This window comes from Zalophus californianus, chromosome 11 (genome assembly GCF_009762305.2).
Source record: "Zalophus californianus isolate mZalCal1 chromosome 11, mZalCal1.pri.v2, whole genome shotgun sequence".
Taxonomy (NCBI): Eukaryota; Metazoa; Chordata; class Mammalia; order Carnivora; family Otariidae; genus Zalophus; species Zalophus californianus.
The window spans coordinates 103,708,791-103,723,928 of NC_045605.1; positions in this window are offsets into that span (position 1 = coordinate 103,708,791).

Here is a 15,138-nt window from a genome sequence, read left to right on the forward strand (position 1 = left end):
GTTGGAAATCATTTTATGGGCAGGTTTTTTGTTCTCTTACCCGTGGTCTAAAACCTGCTGCCCTTGCTCAGCCCTACAGTACTTTGGCAACCTCTCCTTCTGGCTGGCAGGAGTTTCACCATCTTTCATTTTTTGTTCTCTTCTTCCCTTGACCCACACTTGTCTTCTTCCCTAAGCCTCACTGGGGTCCACAGATTTTGCAGATGGGAAGAAAGACAACATGACTTTTGTGCTATTTCCTCTGGGGTCTTTGAACCTTTTCTGGGGCAAACAGGCACAGTGAGTTTTCTTGCCTTGGACTTGCCTGGACAAGTTCTCTGTGACAGACTGGCAGAAATGCATGCTGCTCAGTCATCAGGGCAAGGTCCCAGTAGCAAAATTCCCAAATGAACCAGTGAAAGCACAACCTGTGCTCAACAGCACAGGGGAAAGCCCTGCCACCTTGGACCCTGTCTCCTTTTTTTTTTTTTAAGATTTTTTATTTATTTGTTTGACAGAGAGAGAGACAGCGAGAGAGGGAACACAAGCAGGGGGAGTGGGAGAGGGAGAAGCAGGCTTCCCGCCGAGCAGGGAGCCCGATGTGGGGCTCGATCCCAGGACCCTGGGATCATGACCCAAGACGAAGGCAGACGCTTAACAACTGAGCCCCTTGGACCCTGTCTCTTACACTGTGTGGGGAAAAGAGCATAACGAACTCTCATGTTCATTGTTTTTATTCTCCCAGCACTCAGGAGGTGATGGGTGTCAGGTGCTCCTGTTGTCATTTTGCAGTTCTCAACTGCTTTCCTTTCCATCCTTCCCCCAGTCTTTTTATGACCTCAGTGCTTGGATTATAGACTGAGATTAGTTGTTATCAGAAAACACAGTCAAGAGGGTTCCCCTTTCTCCACAACCTCTCCAACATCTTTTGTTTCTTGCTTTGTCAATTTTTGCCATTCTAACTGGTGTAAGGTGGTATCTCAATGTGGTTTTGATTTGAATTTCCCTGATGGCTAATGATGAGGAACATTGTTTCACGTGTCTGTTAGACATTCGTATGTCTTCTTTGGAGAAGTGTCTGTTCATGTCTTCTGCCCTTTTTTTACTTGATTGTTTTTTGGGTGTTGAGTTTGAGAACTTCTTTTTTTTTTTTTTATTTTATTATGTTATGTTAGTCACCATACAATACATCATTAGTTTTTGATGTGGTGATCCACGATCCATGGTTTTCGTATAACATCCAGTGCTCCATGCAGTATGTGCCCTCCTTAATACCCATCACCAGGCTAGCCCTTCCCCCCTCCCCTCTAAAACCCTGTTTGTTTCTCAGAGTCCATAGTCTCTCATCTCTCCCTCCAGTTCCCCCCCCCATTTTTCCCTTCCTTCTCCTAATGTCCTCCATACTATTCCTCATGTTCCACAAATAAGTGAAACTATATGATAATTGACTTTCTCTGCTTGACTTATTTCACTTAGCATAATCTCCTCCAGTCCCATCCATGTTGATGCAAAAGTTGGGTATTCATCCTTTCTGATGGCTGAGTAATATTCCATTGTCTATATGGACCACATCTTCTTTATCCATTCATCTGTTGAAGGGCATCTTGGCTCCTTCCCCAGTTTGGCTATTGCGGACATTGCTGCTATGAACACTGGGGAGCATATGGCCCTTCTTTTCACTACATCTGTGTCTTTGGGGTAAATACCCAGTAGTGCAATTGCTGGGTCATAGGGTGGCTCTATTTTTAAATTTTTGAGGAAGCTCCACACTGTTTTCCAAAGTGGCTGTACCAACTTGCATTCCCACCAACAGTGCAAGAGGGTTCCCCTTTCTCCACAACCTCTCCAACATGTGTTGTTTCTTGCCTTGTCTATTTTTGCCATTCTAACTGGTGTAAGGTGGTATCTCAATGTGGTTTTGATTTGAATTTCCCTGATGGCTAATGATGATGAACATTTTTTCATGTGTCTGTTAGCCATTTGTATGTCTTCTTCAGAGAAGTGTCTTTTCATATCTTCTGCCCATGATTTTGATTTGATTGTTCTTTGGGTGTTGAGTTTGAAAAGTTCTTTATAGATCTTGGATACCAGCCCTTTATCTGTAGTGTCATTTGCAAATACCTTCTCCCATTCTCCCATTCTACGGGCTGCCTCTTAGTTTTGTTGACTGTTTGCTTGACCCCTCCTACACTGTTGGTGGGAATGCAAGTTGGGGGATGGGTGAGTCCGGTGATGGGTATTAAGGAGGACACACACTGGCTGGAGCACTGGGTGTTATACGAAAACAATGAATCATGGAACACTACATCAAGAACTAATGATGTACTGTATGGTGAATAACATAAAAGAAAAAAGAAAAGAAAAGACGATCAAATGTGTTGGAGGGAAAATGTGTCAGAGATGAGCATGTGGAGGAAGAGGGAAAGAAAAGTTCACCTTATTGTTTAGTGACAAAAAATGTCAAGCCTAGTAGTAGCCAGAGGTAGAGACAGTAAGATAATGAAGCCTCTCGTAGGCCCATCCCCCACCTTCAACAGTTTTCACCCACAGCCAGCTTTGTTTCATCCCTCATATTTCTCTATTGTATTCTGAAGCAAAGTCCCAGACATCATAAAATGTCGTCATATATAAATATTTCATTATGTATCTCTCACAGATAAAAAATCAAGACCATTATCATGCACCTAAATAAACATTATCAGTAAGAGGTGGCAGTGTTTAAGTGGCTGGAACATAGAATAAGGTGGGTTTTCTTATTCTAATTTGCTTGCAAGACCTCAGACAAGACAGCTAACTTTCCCATACCTCAGTAGTTACTTACACATAGAAATAGGAGCATTTGCTTCAAATTAATAACATGGGTGTATTTATAGAAGGGCTTTCCTTGCTAAAAAAATTTTTTTAAGTAACTTTATACCCTAGGCTCTCAAAGTAACTTTATCTGGCATTTTCTTTATATAAATAAGGTAGGGAAAGATAAGCGTTATTTTTCAGTTAGAGAAACTGAGGGCTACATACTGTATGTTTGTGCTGATAGGAAATTCTATGAAAGATAAAACAGTGATAGAAAGCACATAGTTGTTGCCAAAGGCCAGAGGATAGGAGGGGAGGTTTGATGGCAAAAAGGCTAGGGAAACTTTTTGGGAAGATGTGGAAATGTTTCATAATATGATTATGGCAGTGGTTACATTACTATATATATTTGTCAAAACATAAAACTGTTCACTTAAAAATGGTGAACTTTATTGCACGTCAATTTTCCCTCAACAAAGCTGACACAGGAAATTGGCAAAAGGGGTTATCAAATGTGTTTAGTGTTTAGGGGGTATAGCTCAGGAGTAGAGCATTTGACGGCAAATGTGTTTAGTGTTTACCCCCCAAGTCATATATTGAAACCTTAACTCCAATGCTACAGTATTTGTTATAAGGTCTTTGGGAGGTAATCAAGTCATGAGGGTGGGGACCTGAACTGATGGGATTAGTACCCTTCTATTTTTTATTTTTTTATTTTTTAAAGATTTTATTTATTATTTGACAGAGAGAGATAGTGAGAGAGGGAACACAAGCAGGGGGAGTGGGAGAGGGAGAAGCAGGCTTCCCGCTGAGCAGGGAGCCCGACGCGGGGCTCGATCCCAGGAGCCTGGGATCATGACCTGAACCCAAGGCAGACGCTTAACCGACTGAGCCAGCCAGGTGTCCTGGGATTAGTGCCTTTATCAGAAGAGATGCCAGAGAGCTTGAACTACCCCCTCTCTCTGCACCCAGGAATTACCATGGAAGAGACAGCAAGAAGGAGGCCCCATGTGCAAGCCAGGAAGAAAGTCCTCACCAGAATCTCACCATGCTGGCACCCTGAGCTCAGACTTCCAGTCTTCGGAACTGTGAGTAAATAAATTTCTGTTTAAGTCACGCAGTCTCTGGTGTTTTGTTATGGCACCCTGAGCTAATATATTATGTATTCTGAAAGAAAATCTCAGTAGGAAAAACAAACAAAATTATCAGCAACCAAGAACATTCAACTGTAATTCCAGGCCAGGTCCTGTACAAAACAAGTTCCAAAGAGCAAGACAACTGGTGATCAAAGGGCCTGATGACCCACCCTGGCCTGCCACGGGGTAGTCCTGTAATCTTGGGCAAAACACTGTCACCTTGGCTTCTACCTTCACTCCTGCTCAAACCGAGAAGTTTGAACTATACAAGTTTCGTGAATATGTGCTACTATTATTTTAAAATGTAGAAGTAATTCATGTGCATTTAAAAACTTCAACCATCACAGAAATATGTGGAGTAGAATGTGAACGTTCCCTGTGTCGTTCTCTCTGCAGAGTTAACCACACTTACCCGGGTAGCATACATCCTCCCAGAGTTATTTTCTGCCACGGCCCTGCTCAAAGTTGCACCCCTTCATGCAGCCTTCCCACGTCCCAGGTCCCATATTGTCCTGCTAGTTTCCCTCTTGGCGCTTTATATGGGAAGACAGAAGCTAAAGGGACAGACAGGAGGCAAATGGAAGCAGTTGCTTCCGAGGGCTGGTCATGGAGGTGGCCGCTGAGAGCATCACGAGCTTCAGAGCAGAAAACCCCTGAAGAGCCATTTCTGGAACTGCCCAACCCAGCACCCCAGCTGACAAAGAAAGCAAGTATGGCTGGGATGCTTCCATTGGTGGGGAAAGAGCCAGAATGAACACTTTCAAGGACAAATTTTGAATGCATTTTATCATTTAATTGTTTTAATTGAGGTACACCATACATTCCATAAAACACGCATGTCTTAAGCACACAGTTTGAAGATTTTTACACACACACACACACACACACACACCCCTATGCAAGTACCACCCAGACAAGGACCATTTCTAAGACCTTGGAATTTCCCTAGGTTCCTTGGCGGGCAGTCCCCAATCCCAAGGTAACCACTACTCTGTCTGTTCATGTTGGCAGTTCTTGGATTCCATCTAAATGGACTCTCACATGCCTGCCTTCTTTTGATCATCGTTGTGTCTCTGAAATTCCTCCAAGTGGCTGCACATAGCAGTGGCTAATCTTCTGACTGTTGAGTAGTGTTCCACTGTGGGACTGTGTCACAATTTGTTGACACTTTCTACAATGGACCGACATTTGCTGTTTCCTGTTTGGGGCAATTATGAATAAAGCTGTCCTGCTTGCTCTTGTATGTGTTGTTTGTTTCTTTGTTTAGATTTTTTTGTTTGCGCTCATGCAGGTGCACACACAACAGAGAGAGAGAGAGAGCGCGCGCATGCACGCGCACACGAGTGGGGGGTGCAGGGGGTGAAGCAGACTCCCCGCTCAGCAGGGAGCCCGATGCAGGACTCGATCCCAGGACCCTGGGCCGAAGGCAGACGCTTAACAGACTGAGCCAGCCAGGTGCCCCTTGTAAGTGTTTTTTTGGTGGGCACACACGCTCGTTTCTCTGGTGGATCTCCCTAGCCGTGGAATTGCTCCCCCGGGGTTTGTTCCTTAAGGAAAGGTTCAGAAGGATTTGCGGGGACCCGCCCTGGCCGTGGATGCTGAAGCCTCAGAAGGAGCTGTAGGAAGACCATGGAATGGTGAGACATGTGCCCAACAAGGTCATCCCCCTCTGGAAGGGGCAGCGGCCAGAGGCTGACCTAAAGAGCCCCCAGACGGCAGGGGGGTTATCTTGCCCCGCCGCCAGGAGCAAGGCTGAGTGGCCCATTCCAAGGCCAGCGCTTCTCTGACTTCCCGGGCTGTTTATCTGTTGTGCCTTGTGACTCGGCCCCGCGGCTTGGTGGGTGATTTGGGGGAGCGAGTTCACATCCTCGGGGCTGCAGGCAGGCTCGCTCAGTCACTTGGCTCGGGCCAGGGTCCGTTCCTGCCTCGAGAAGGACTTTGAATTTTCAGGAATTAGCCCCGATCAGCAGGAAGCCCGGGGACAAATCAGCAGCCCCAGTCCCAGCGGGACCAGAGCTCCTGAGGCGTTCACCTTGTGGTACCACCAGGGCCAGCAAATCAGAGTCTGGAAGCGAAGGAGGCACTAATCTCCCGAGGAAGCGGATGGAACTAGCCTTCCACGCCCCGAACCTCCCAGCCGGCCGGGCTCGGTCAGGGCCACTCAGGGCCCCCAGGTGCAAGTGCAGCTCTTGTGGGCACTCTGTACAACCAGACACATGGTAGTGTCTTTGGAGCCTGCCTGGAAACGGATCTCAGAGACCATTCTACTTACTGTCTTTGGTCTGAGAGTGCCCAGGGCAGCCTCCGGGCCTGCAGCACAGCCCCTGGGGTTCATACAATGGCAGCAGGAGGAAGGGGAGACAGCGTCGCCATTACCCAGACCATGCAGCCTAAGCCCCAGCCCTACCAGCGACTGCCCTCTGGAACCACAGTTTGTTCAGGGCTATGATGGGCCTGTGTATGCCCGGAGTTAGTTTTGAGAATCACCTAATCATTGTTGTTCACCAGAAAGAGTAGACATGGCTCTATAAATATAAAATATGATATCAGTGATTGTTTGCGGTCAGACTGAGGGAATGCTCATTGATGTGGTGTCGGCCCGGGTCTCACTCCCAAGCCAGCCAGCCTTCTCTGCCTTCCAGGCCCTTTTCAAATGCTGCCACCGCCGAGAAGCCTTCCCTGATTGCCGCGGCAATTTGAATCACCCCTTTTCTGATCTCTTATAGTTTTTGTTTTGTGTTGTGTTTAAGGAAAAGACATGCGTCAGAGATTTATTTAACTCATTCATGAGGGAACCAGCAGGACAGTCAAGATGACTCCCAGGAGATTTTGAAGAAAAAGATTTTCATAGGCATTGTTAGAATATCTTTGGTGGGGTATTGGTATTGCCCTCCAGGGCAAAAGTCCTTAATCTCTGGAATGATCTTTTCTACCTGAGGGAAATCATTTGCACTCTGCCTGACCAGAGGTGACAAGTTAATACAGAACTTCATGGACCTAGAGCTTTCAATCAGTCCTCGACTGAAAGTCAGATACAGGCGAGGACTCCTAGATCAGGGGTCAGCAAATGACAGCCTGCGGGCCTCACCTGGCTCTCCACTTGTTTTTGTAAGTAAAGTTTTAACAGAACCCAGCCACGAACCCAGGTGCTTCTTCGGCACCAAATTGGCAGAGTTGAGCACTTTGTAGCTGTGACAGAGATCAGGTGATGTGCAAAGCTGAAAATATTTACTGTCTGGCCCTTTACAGGAAAAGTTTACTGACCCCCAATCTCTCATTGGATTTTTTTTTTCCTTTTTCAAATTTTTTTATTATGGTAAAATGCACATGATATAACATTTATTGTCGTAACCATTTTTAATTGTACAGTTCCGTGGTATTAAATACAAATTGTTGTGTGTGACCATCAGCACCATCCGTCACTAGAACATTTTCATCTTCCCAAACGGAAACTCTGTCCCCATGAAACAGTGCCACCACCCCCCAGTCCCACCCTGCCCAGCCCCTGGCAGCCCCCTTCCTACTTTCTGTCTCTATGAACTTGACTATTCTAGTAGCCTCATATAAGTGGAACCACACAGTATTTATCTTTCTGTGACTAGTGCTTTTTTTTAAGATTTCTATTTATTTATTTGAGATAGAGAGGGAGAGAATGAGCGGAGGGAGGGGCAGAGGGGGAGGGAGAAGCAGGCTCCCTGCTGAGCAGGGAGCCCGATGCAGGACTTGATCCCAGGACCCCAAGATCATGACCTGAGCCGAATACAGAAGCCTAACCGGCTGAGTCACCCAGGTGACCCTGTGACGAGCTTATTTCACTTAGCATAATGTCCTCAAGGTTCATCCACAATATAGAGTGGGTTAGGTTTTCCTCCCTTTGCAAGGCTGAGCAATATTCCATTGCGTGAACAGACTACATCGTGTTTATCTCTTCATCTGGCAGTGGGCACACACGTCGCTTCCATGTTTAGCCATCGTGAATAAGGCTGCTATGAACATGGCTATGAAGTATATATATATCTCTGAGACCCTGCTTTTGGTTCTTTTGGATATTAACCCAGAAATGGAATTGCTGGGTCATAAGGTATTCTATTTTTAGCTTTTTGAGAAACTGCTCTATGATCTTCCACAGGAGTGACACCGTTTTGCATTCCCACCACCAAGTGTTTCGGTTTCTCCAGCACTTGCGGTTTTCCGGTTTCGTTTTTGTTTTTTGTTTTTCTGAGAGTAGTAGTCATCCTAACCTCCTAGGCGTTTGTGCCTACTACTCCCCTACCCCTGACACTCTGCCTCGTGAGTCACTTGTGTCCTCAGGGCGAGGAGGCCACATCCTCCGGGCAGAGACCATCATTTCTGTATCCCCTCCAGAGACCAGCACACTTGTCATCTGGAACGATCCCTGGGGTCCGGGAGCTTACACTCTACAGGAGGAAGTAAATTCCTCCTCAGAAAGCCGACCCCAGCGGCGTCTCCTCCGACCCGCTCTCACCCTCTTTCCCCTGAGCCCCCGCGGCTCCGGGGCACTGTCTCCCTGCACCAGAATTGGCAGCATTTTACCTTCTCTACCAGCCTGTGGGTCCTGAGGAGCGCACTCCCCTCTTCCTCATCACCGCTGACAGCCCCGTGCTCCTGCTAGTTGTCTGCAGACAGGAGGAGGCGAACTCGGGGGGATGAACACAAAAGAAGTACTGTGTCCAAGGGATGTTCAGGACATCCTGCTTCCCCTCCGGCTGCACGGTGTCCCAGGATGTAGCCTCACAGATCCCAGACCTAGTGCCCATGGCAACGGGATGACTTTTACTCCGCTCTCCCTGTGTCTCCTCTCCTGTTCTCTTGGATGAGGCCTTGGCCCTCCAGAAGCTCCTTCTCAGCCACACTCCTAGAGGCTCTAGGCGACTGTGGTGGCTGCATCCCGCGGCTCCTGCGGACCCTCGGCCCTTGGAAAGGGGCCACGAAGCAGATCTGGGAGGTGAGGGGAAGAGACCTGCCAGTGGAGCTCCAAGGAGTGAGCTCATACCGGGATTAGATTAGTCCCCCCCGCTCAAGAGGCTTTTGGACCCAGCACGGCCTCCTCCTCCCCTTTGGGGCAGGGGAGGCCAGGACCCACAGCTTGGATGGCCATGCTGTGCCACCAGACATACAGGAAAACAGACAAAACGAAGCAGTCCGCCCCAGAAGGGGGGTTTTAGGAACAGGGGCGCAGAAGGGGCTGGGGCAATGTATCTCCAATGCAGTCACATTGGAGGGACTGGGTAAGTGGCAGTCAGGGCTGTGCCACAAGAGGGAGGCTGGGGCAGAATGGCAGACTTCAGCAGTCCCCCAAATCTGCCTGGGCCTCGGAACCACCTGGAGCCTTTTACTTGTCTTGTTAGGAGAGTAAATTTTCTTTCTGTAGAGTCCCAAATAAGAGATGGATAGTAACATCTAAAAAAAAAAAGCCCCAACCCGATTGACAGGGTTAATCAGTCCACCTGAGGTCCTCCTGAGCGTGGAGCAGGCTGAGCATGGGCAGTACGGGCAGGAGCAATGGGTGAAAATGTGTTCAGGGAGGAGGACCCGGACTCTGGCAACTCAAGAGACCACCGCGTGTGTGATTCACGGGGGTGGGCAGCGAAAGACGTAAGACTCGACCACATGGGACGGAAGTCAACGCAGACATGAAGTCCCCACTGGTGATGGCCAAAGGTGGGGGCTGAGGGAAATATCGGGAGCCAGGTTCCAAGTCGTTGCACAAGAAGAGGACAGAAGAGAAGCCTTTTGTTTGTTAGCTTGAACCATAGACTCCTATGCTCTTGAATCAGTGTCTCCAGGAGCGAGGTCCTTTCTTCCCAGGGTGGCCAGCCTGGCACGGGTCCGAGAATTGACCAGCCATTGGGATGGACAAAGAGCACTGACAGGAGTAAAGCGCTAAGCCATAGACCCAGAGCTACCAAGTAATACCTGTGTGATCTCAGGCTGCCGGGTTCCTGCTCCTCTTCATCTCCAGGTTTTCATTCGATCAAAATAAGAGACTGTAACGCCTCCCCAACTACTCTGATGGAGGGAGGAAATGAGATCATGTAGGTGGAGGTCTTTGTTGGCCCCACTTCGCCTGGCAGCTGGACCCAGGGGCTAGAAACCCCTTGCCGGTGCTGATTATGAAGTCTCAGGAGGAGATCTGTGTGTAAATATGATTCATAGGGGGCATGGTGGGGTGGGAGTGGGCTGGTGGCCCAAACCAGGTGGACTTGGCCAATGTCATCTCAGAGGGTGTGGGCATCTGGGACCAGAGTCCTGGCCAGGAACATGTCTACTCCCCTACCATGGTGGTTCTGCCTAGAAAAAGGCAGAAGTATGAATGCCCAGGCGTGGGCACACCGTTCCTTCAGGGTGCAGGTTGTTGACATATTTCCCAGGTCTGTGAGCCTAGCGGATGGCCCAATGCTGACTTTTCCTGAAACACTGAGCTGCGGGATTCTTGAGGCAATGAGGGTCTTGGGGACCTCATTGCTCAGATAGGACCCGGAGGTTCTCAGAAGGAAAAGCTTGCTTAAGGTCGCATGGGAAATTAATGTCAGAGCCTGGCTGCAAGAAACCACCCCACACTGAACTCAAGGCTGGCTGAGGATCAGCACAAGTTAGTGCATGGGGAGAGGTAAGCATTCCTCCCTGGAGGCCCCACAGCAAGGGGGATATGGGCCCAATATACCGAGGGTCTATACCCTCTCACCCAATGAAACCCTGATCTTTCATCTCTGATCCCTTTCACACCATAAGGTAAATGTAGGCAACATTCAGACACACAAAAGGTGGAGGTGGGTGGCACTCTTCCCTGACTGTCATTCTCTGTGCCCGGTAAGGGCGGGGAGGAAGGCCCAGCTGTCGAGTTCACTCCGAGGGATCTGAGCTAAGCCTGGGATATCTCAAGTCAAAGACCGTGTTTGCTTTAATGGCACCATTTTGGTGCCCTCTGCACTGCCTTCTGGGACCTCAGTGACCTTGGGAGAACCCCTTGCTCTTGCAGTTTTCAGTAGGAGCTGCAGGGAATGGTTCAGGTCTCTGCAGCAGCCCCCGGGGCCCTTCAGCAGAACCAAGCACCACTGGCCTTGTCAAGACCCTTGGTGGGCATGTTGGTGGCAGGAGCATTTCAGTTGGAGGCTAGAGGCAGCCCTGGCCACTGCCTGGCTGATGACTCAGAAAGAGTAGTTCTGGAAGCATCCGTGTGCAGAGGACTTTGACATCTTCTTTCCAAGGACAGCTTTGGTCATCCAGGAAACTCCCAGAACTGAAGATGTTAACTCCTCCTGCCTCTGCACCACCACCCTAGCATTAACGGAAAACACTCTTTGAAAGAGAGGGGGTTTTCCCTTTAGGGGGTCACCAGGAAGCATCAGAGAACAGGCAACAGGAGAAAGATCTTGGAACCAGGGAGTCCGGACACCTGGGACCCAACCCTTGCCGGATGACCTTGAAACGAGTCAGTCTCGGGCTCATCTTGTAAAAGGAGAAGGAAGCCCACTGGCTTGGCTAACCCACAGGTGCTTGCAAAGTCAGTGGAAATGCATTACAAGGAGGAGCACTCTCCTCATGGCAGGGATACCCTCTGCCCTCATCTCTGGCTTGTTGCCAGTCATGGTCTACCCACCCCTGTCCTGGCACCTCTGCCAGCCTTCCTGGGCCTTAACGCCTGTTGACCCTCCACGTGGAGCACTGGACAACATTGTGAAAATAAGAAAGGGGTACAGGGGCTCTCAACTCTAATACGTCAAGCCTGAGCTCATGCTTTCTTCCCAATTCTGCTGCTTCTTGAGTCTTCTCCACCCGAGGAACAGAATCTCCCATCAAGGCAGCCACAGGAACCAGCAACCTGGACATCCATTCTAGTAGATTCTGAGACCATGGCTCACTTATCCCTCCACTGGGCCCGCCAGAAGTGAGCTAAGCAGAGAGTCACTGATTTTCAGAGCACCCCCCACACACACCAGGGGAAGGAACCCCAGCAACCGGGACTTCAGTGCTCCTCAGGAAAGGATGGAGCTCAGAGAGGAAGTGGGCAGAGCCTCCTTGTGCCCGACACTCTGCTAGGAGTTGAGTATACAACAGTGGGCAAATGGACCCCGGGCCCTCCCCTCAGGAAGATTCCAGTCTAGCGGGAAGAAAGACAATAAACCAGTCAACAAAGTGTGACAACGGGCTCTGAAGGAAAGAAAACGGAGCGCTAGAGAACAGTGTGGGAGGGAGTGGTAACAGAAAACATCTCTGAGCTATGTATGACCTTTGAACCAGATGAAGGCAGGGGAAGAGGAGGAACATTTTTTAGGCAAAGCCAGAAGTCTGGGCCAAGGCCATGACACAGTAAAAAACTTGACTTTTCCAAACCAGAAGGCAGTCGCGGAATGAGGCTTTCAGGCTATTCTAAGTACCATGGGAAAGGTTTTAAGCAAGGGGGTGCCAGGTTCCAATGAGTATTTTAAGATCGCTCTGGCTGAATGGGTCGGGAGAATCAGGAGCCTCTGTGCCTGGAGGGAGAGGAAGTTAGGAAATGGTGCTGTGCAGACTGTGGGGCAGGACACGGGGTGAGGAGGGAAAAGTTCCCCCATTTAGCTGACACGTCCAGAACGGCCCCAGGACTGCGTAACATTCCAGGAACTGGTATAGGAGCAGACACTTGGCTCGTTAGGGCTAACCAGTTGGTACCATGCCTCCGAAGCCGGCAGCTTCTTGAGACAGTTGAGGAGAGACGTGTGGACAGATCAGGGCTTTGGAAGAGAGCAGCCTGATGCTGAAGAATGGCAGGTCCCTGTCTGCAGGGTGCTCAGGAGTTTGAGGTTTGTTGTTCTGAATAACACAACCTGGGGTATGAGTGGATTTCACCGTCTTATTGCATCTTTGCCATCTCAAACCCTTTCTTCATTATTGTACCCCTTAGGAACCAGTTTAGACATCACCCTCCCCCCAGTCATAACCCCTTTTAAAAGTTGAATCCCACAGATAGCTGATTACCTACTGTTTGTATATTTGTGTTTCTATATAGAAAGAGCAAGATTCGGCCCTCCCCCAAGAAGCAATTTTTGCCCCCTTGGGTGTGATCCTGCCCCACTGAGAATGCATGCTGGAAATCAGAGTCTCCCCCAGTTCTTACGGGACCCACAGAGGGTGTCTCATGTGACTTACCAATATGTCCCAGCCCCCTTTTTTTTTTTAGATTTTGTTTACTTATTTTAGAGAGAGAGTGAGTGAGCGAGCAAGGAGAGAACACATGAGCAGGGGCAGAGGGAGAGGGAGAAGTAGATTCTCCGCTGAGCAGGAAGCCCGACGGGATGTTTGATCCCAGGACCCCAGGACCATGGCCTGAGCTGAAGGCAGACGCTTAACCAACTGAGCCACCCGGCATCCCGTCAACATGTCCACTTTTGCTTCCTGGAGGAACGGGCTTTGCTGCCGCCGCCCCCGCTCACCAAGGGCTGCAGGAGAAACTCTGCGCTTGTCAAGGTCACCTTCCCAGACTCTTAGAGTAGCAGAAGCTTTGAGAGCTAAGCCCATGGGGTTCCCTGTGGACCTCACCATCGTCACAAACCCTTTCCCCAACTGCAGATCGGCAGATGCAGCTGAATCCAGCTTAGGCTCTGCTGGTCTTCCCCACACAGTGGAGAGTTTACAACATGCCCTTACTCACAAGTATCACCGTATGGCCCTGACAGCACCCTGTTTTAGAAATGAGAAACCAGGAGCCGGAGAGGGTTGGGCTAGAAGCAAGGTCACAGAGTGAGTGGCTCCAAGGCCTCTTTACTTCGTTCTGCGTCCTTGATCCCTCGGGCGCCGCAGACCTCCTCAAATTGCCATCCCCATGTCAGCACCTGTGGGCAAATGCTTACCGGACAGCGCTGAAGTCAGTACAGGAACTGAGAGCAAGCTTTTGGAAATGTTTATAGGAATCCCGTGGAGAAGTTTTATACCTACTAACTCTGATCATAAAGAAGTCCAGCCTTGGATGGTGTCTGATTGTTTTAGTGCTTTTTTTCCTAATGATTTTTTCTAACGATGCCGTGTGCCCATGGGCAAGCCTTTTCATTCTTTCATTCAGCATTTTGAGGCGTGGTGGTGGCTTTATCGTGTGTCGCCTTAGCCGAGCTGAACTACATTCCTCAGAATTCCCTCCTCTCTAGGGTCCTGGCCACGTTGGCATCGGCCACAGGAGAAATGTGTGCGAGATCTGGGAGGCGCAGGTTTGTTATACTCTGAAGGTGGTGCAGGGCAGGCCGGCCAGCACAGGAGCTCTCTGATCCAATCTTGCCGGATACTCTGGGACAGGCAACCGCCTAGGCATTGGAGACTGGAAAATAAACAAATTCTCCTCCTTCCAGTTCTTGGATTCCCTGTCGGCAGGATGGGGGAGGAGGGGTAATTCAATGAGATAAGACACCCAACTGCCGAGGGCGCCTGGGTGGCTCAGTCTTTGGGCGTCTGCCTTTGGCTCAGGTCATGATCCCAGGGTCCTGGGATCGAGCCCCGCATCGGGCTCCCTGCTCGGCGGGAAGCCTGCTTCTCCCTCTCCCACTCCCCCTGCTTGTGTTCCCTCTCTTGCTGTGTCTCTCTCTGTCAAATAAATAAATAAAATCTTTAAAAATACATATATAAATACATTTTTTTAAAAAGACTCCCAACTGCTCTGTCAAATGTCTGAGTGGACAAGCCCCCAGTCAAGGGCACATGGAGCCTCCTCCCATTGCTTTAGGGGTCCCTTCCCCTGGGATGGGCTCAGGGAGACCAGGAGCCCCCAGGAGCTAGGTTTCGGTGACCTTGAGGTGTGCCTGCTCAGGGCTAAAAAGAGAGACCTTTGGGCTCAGTCCACCAGTTAGTCCAGACAAACAGCTCCATGTTAGTCTTCTTTCTTTCATCCTGAGGTCGAAGACCTTGCCGTGTGTGGGAGGCAGGAGCAAGCAGCCTCTACCCTGTGTTTCTCAAACTATTGGTGGTGAAGGACCAGCTTCAAAAGAAAAAAAATTCCCATCCATCACAGATCGACACTTTGGTTAAAATATGATAAAAATGAGCCCTTGAGACACGAAGCTGGAAAGGGAGTGGTGGTCTTCTGGCCCAAAGGCAGGGCACCACGCTGACTTGCGCAGAGGACCTGGCCGCTTAGCTCCCTGAGGCGCGACACCCCGGCTGCGCGGCTCAGACTTCTTTCCCCGAAGCTCCCCCTTGGAGCTGGCACGAATGTGCCATGAGCCTGCGCGGTATGTGCCCCACG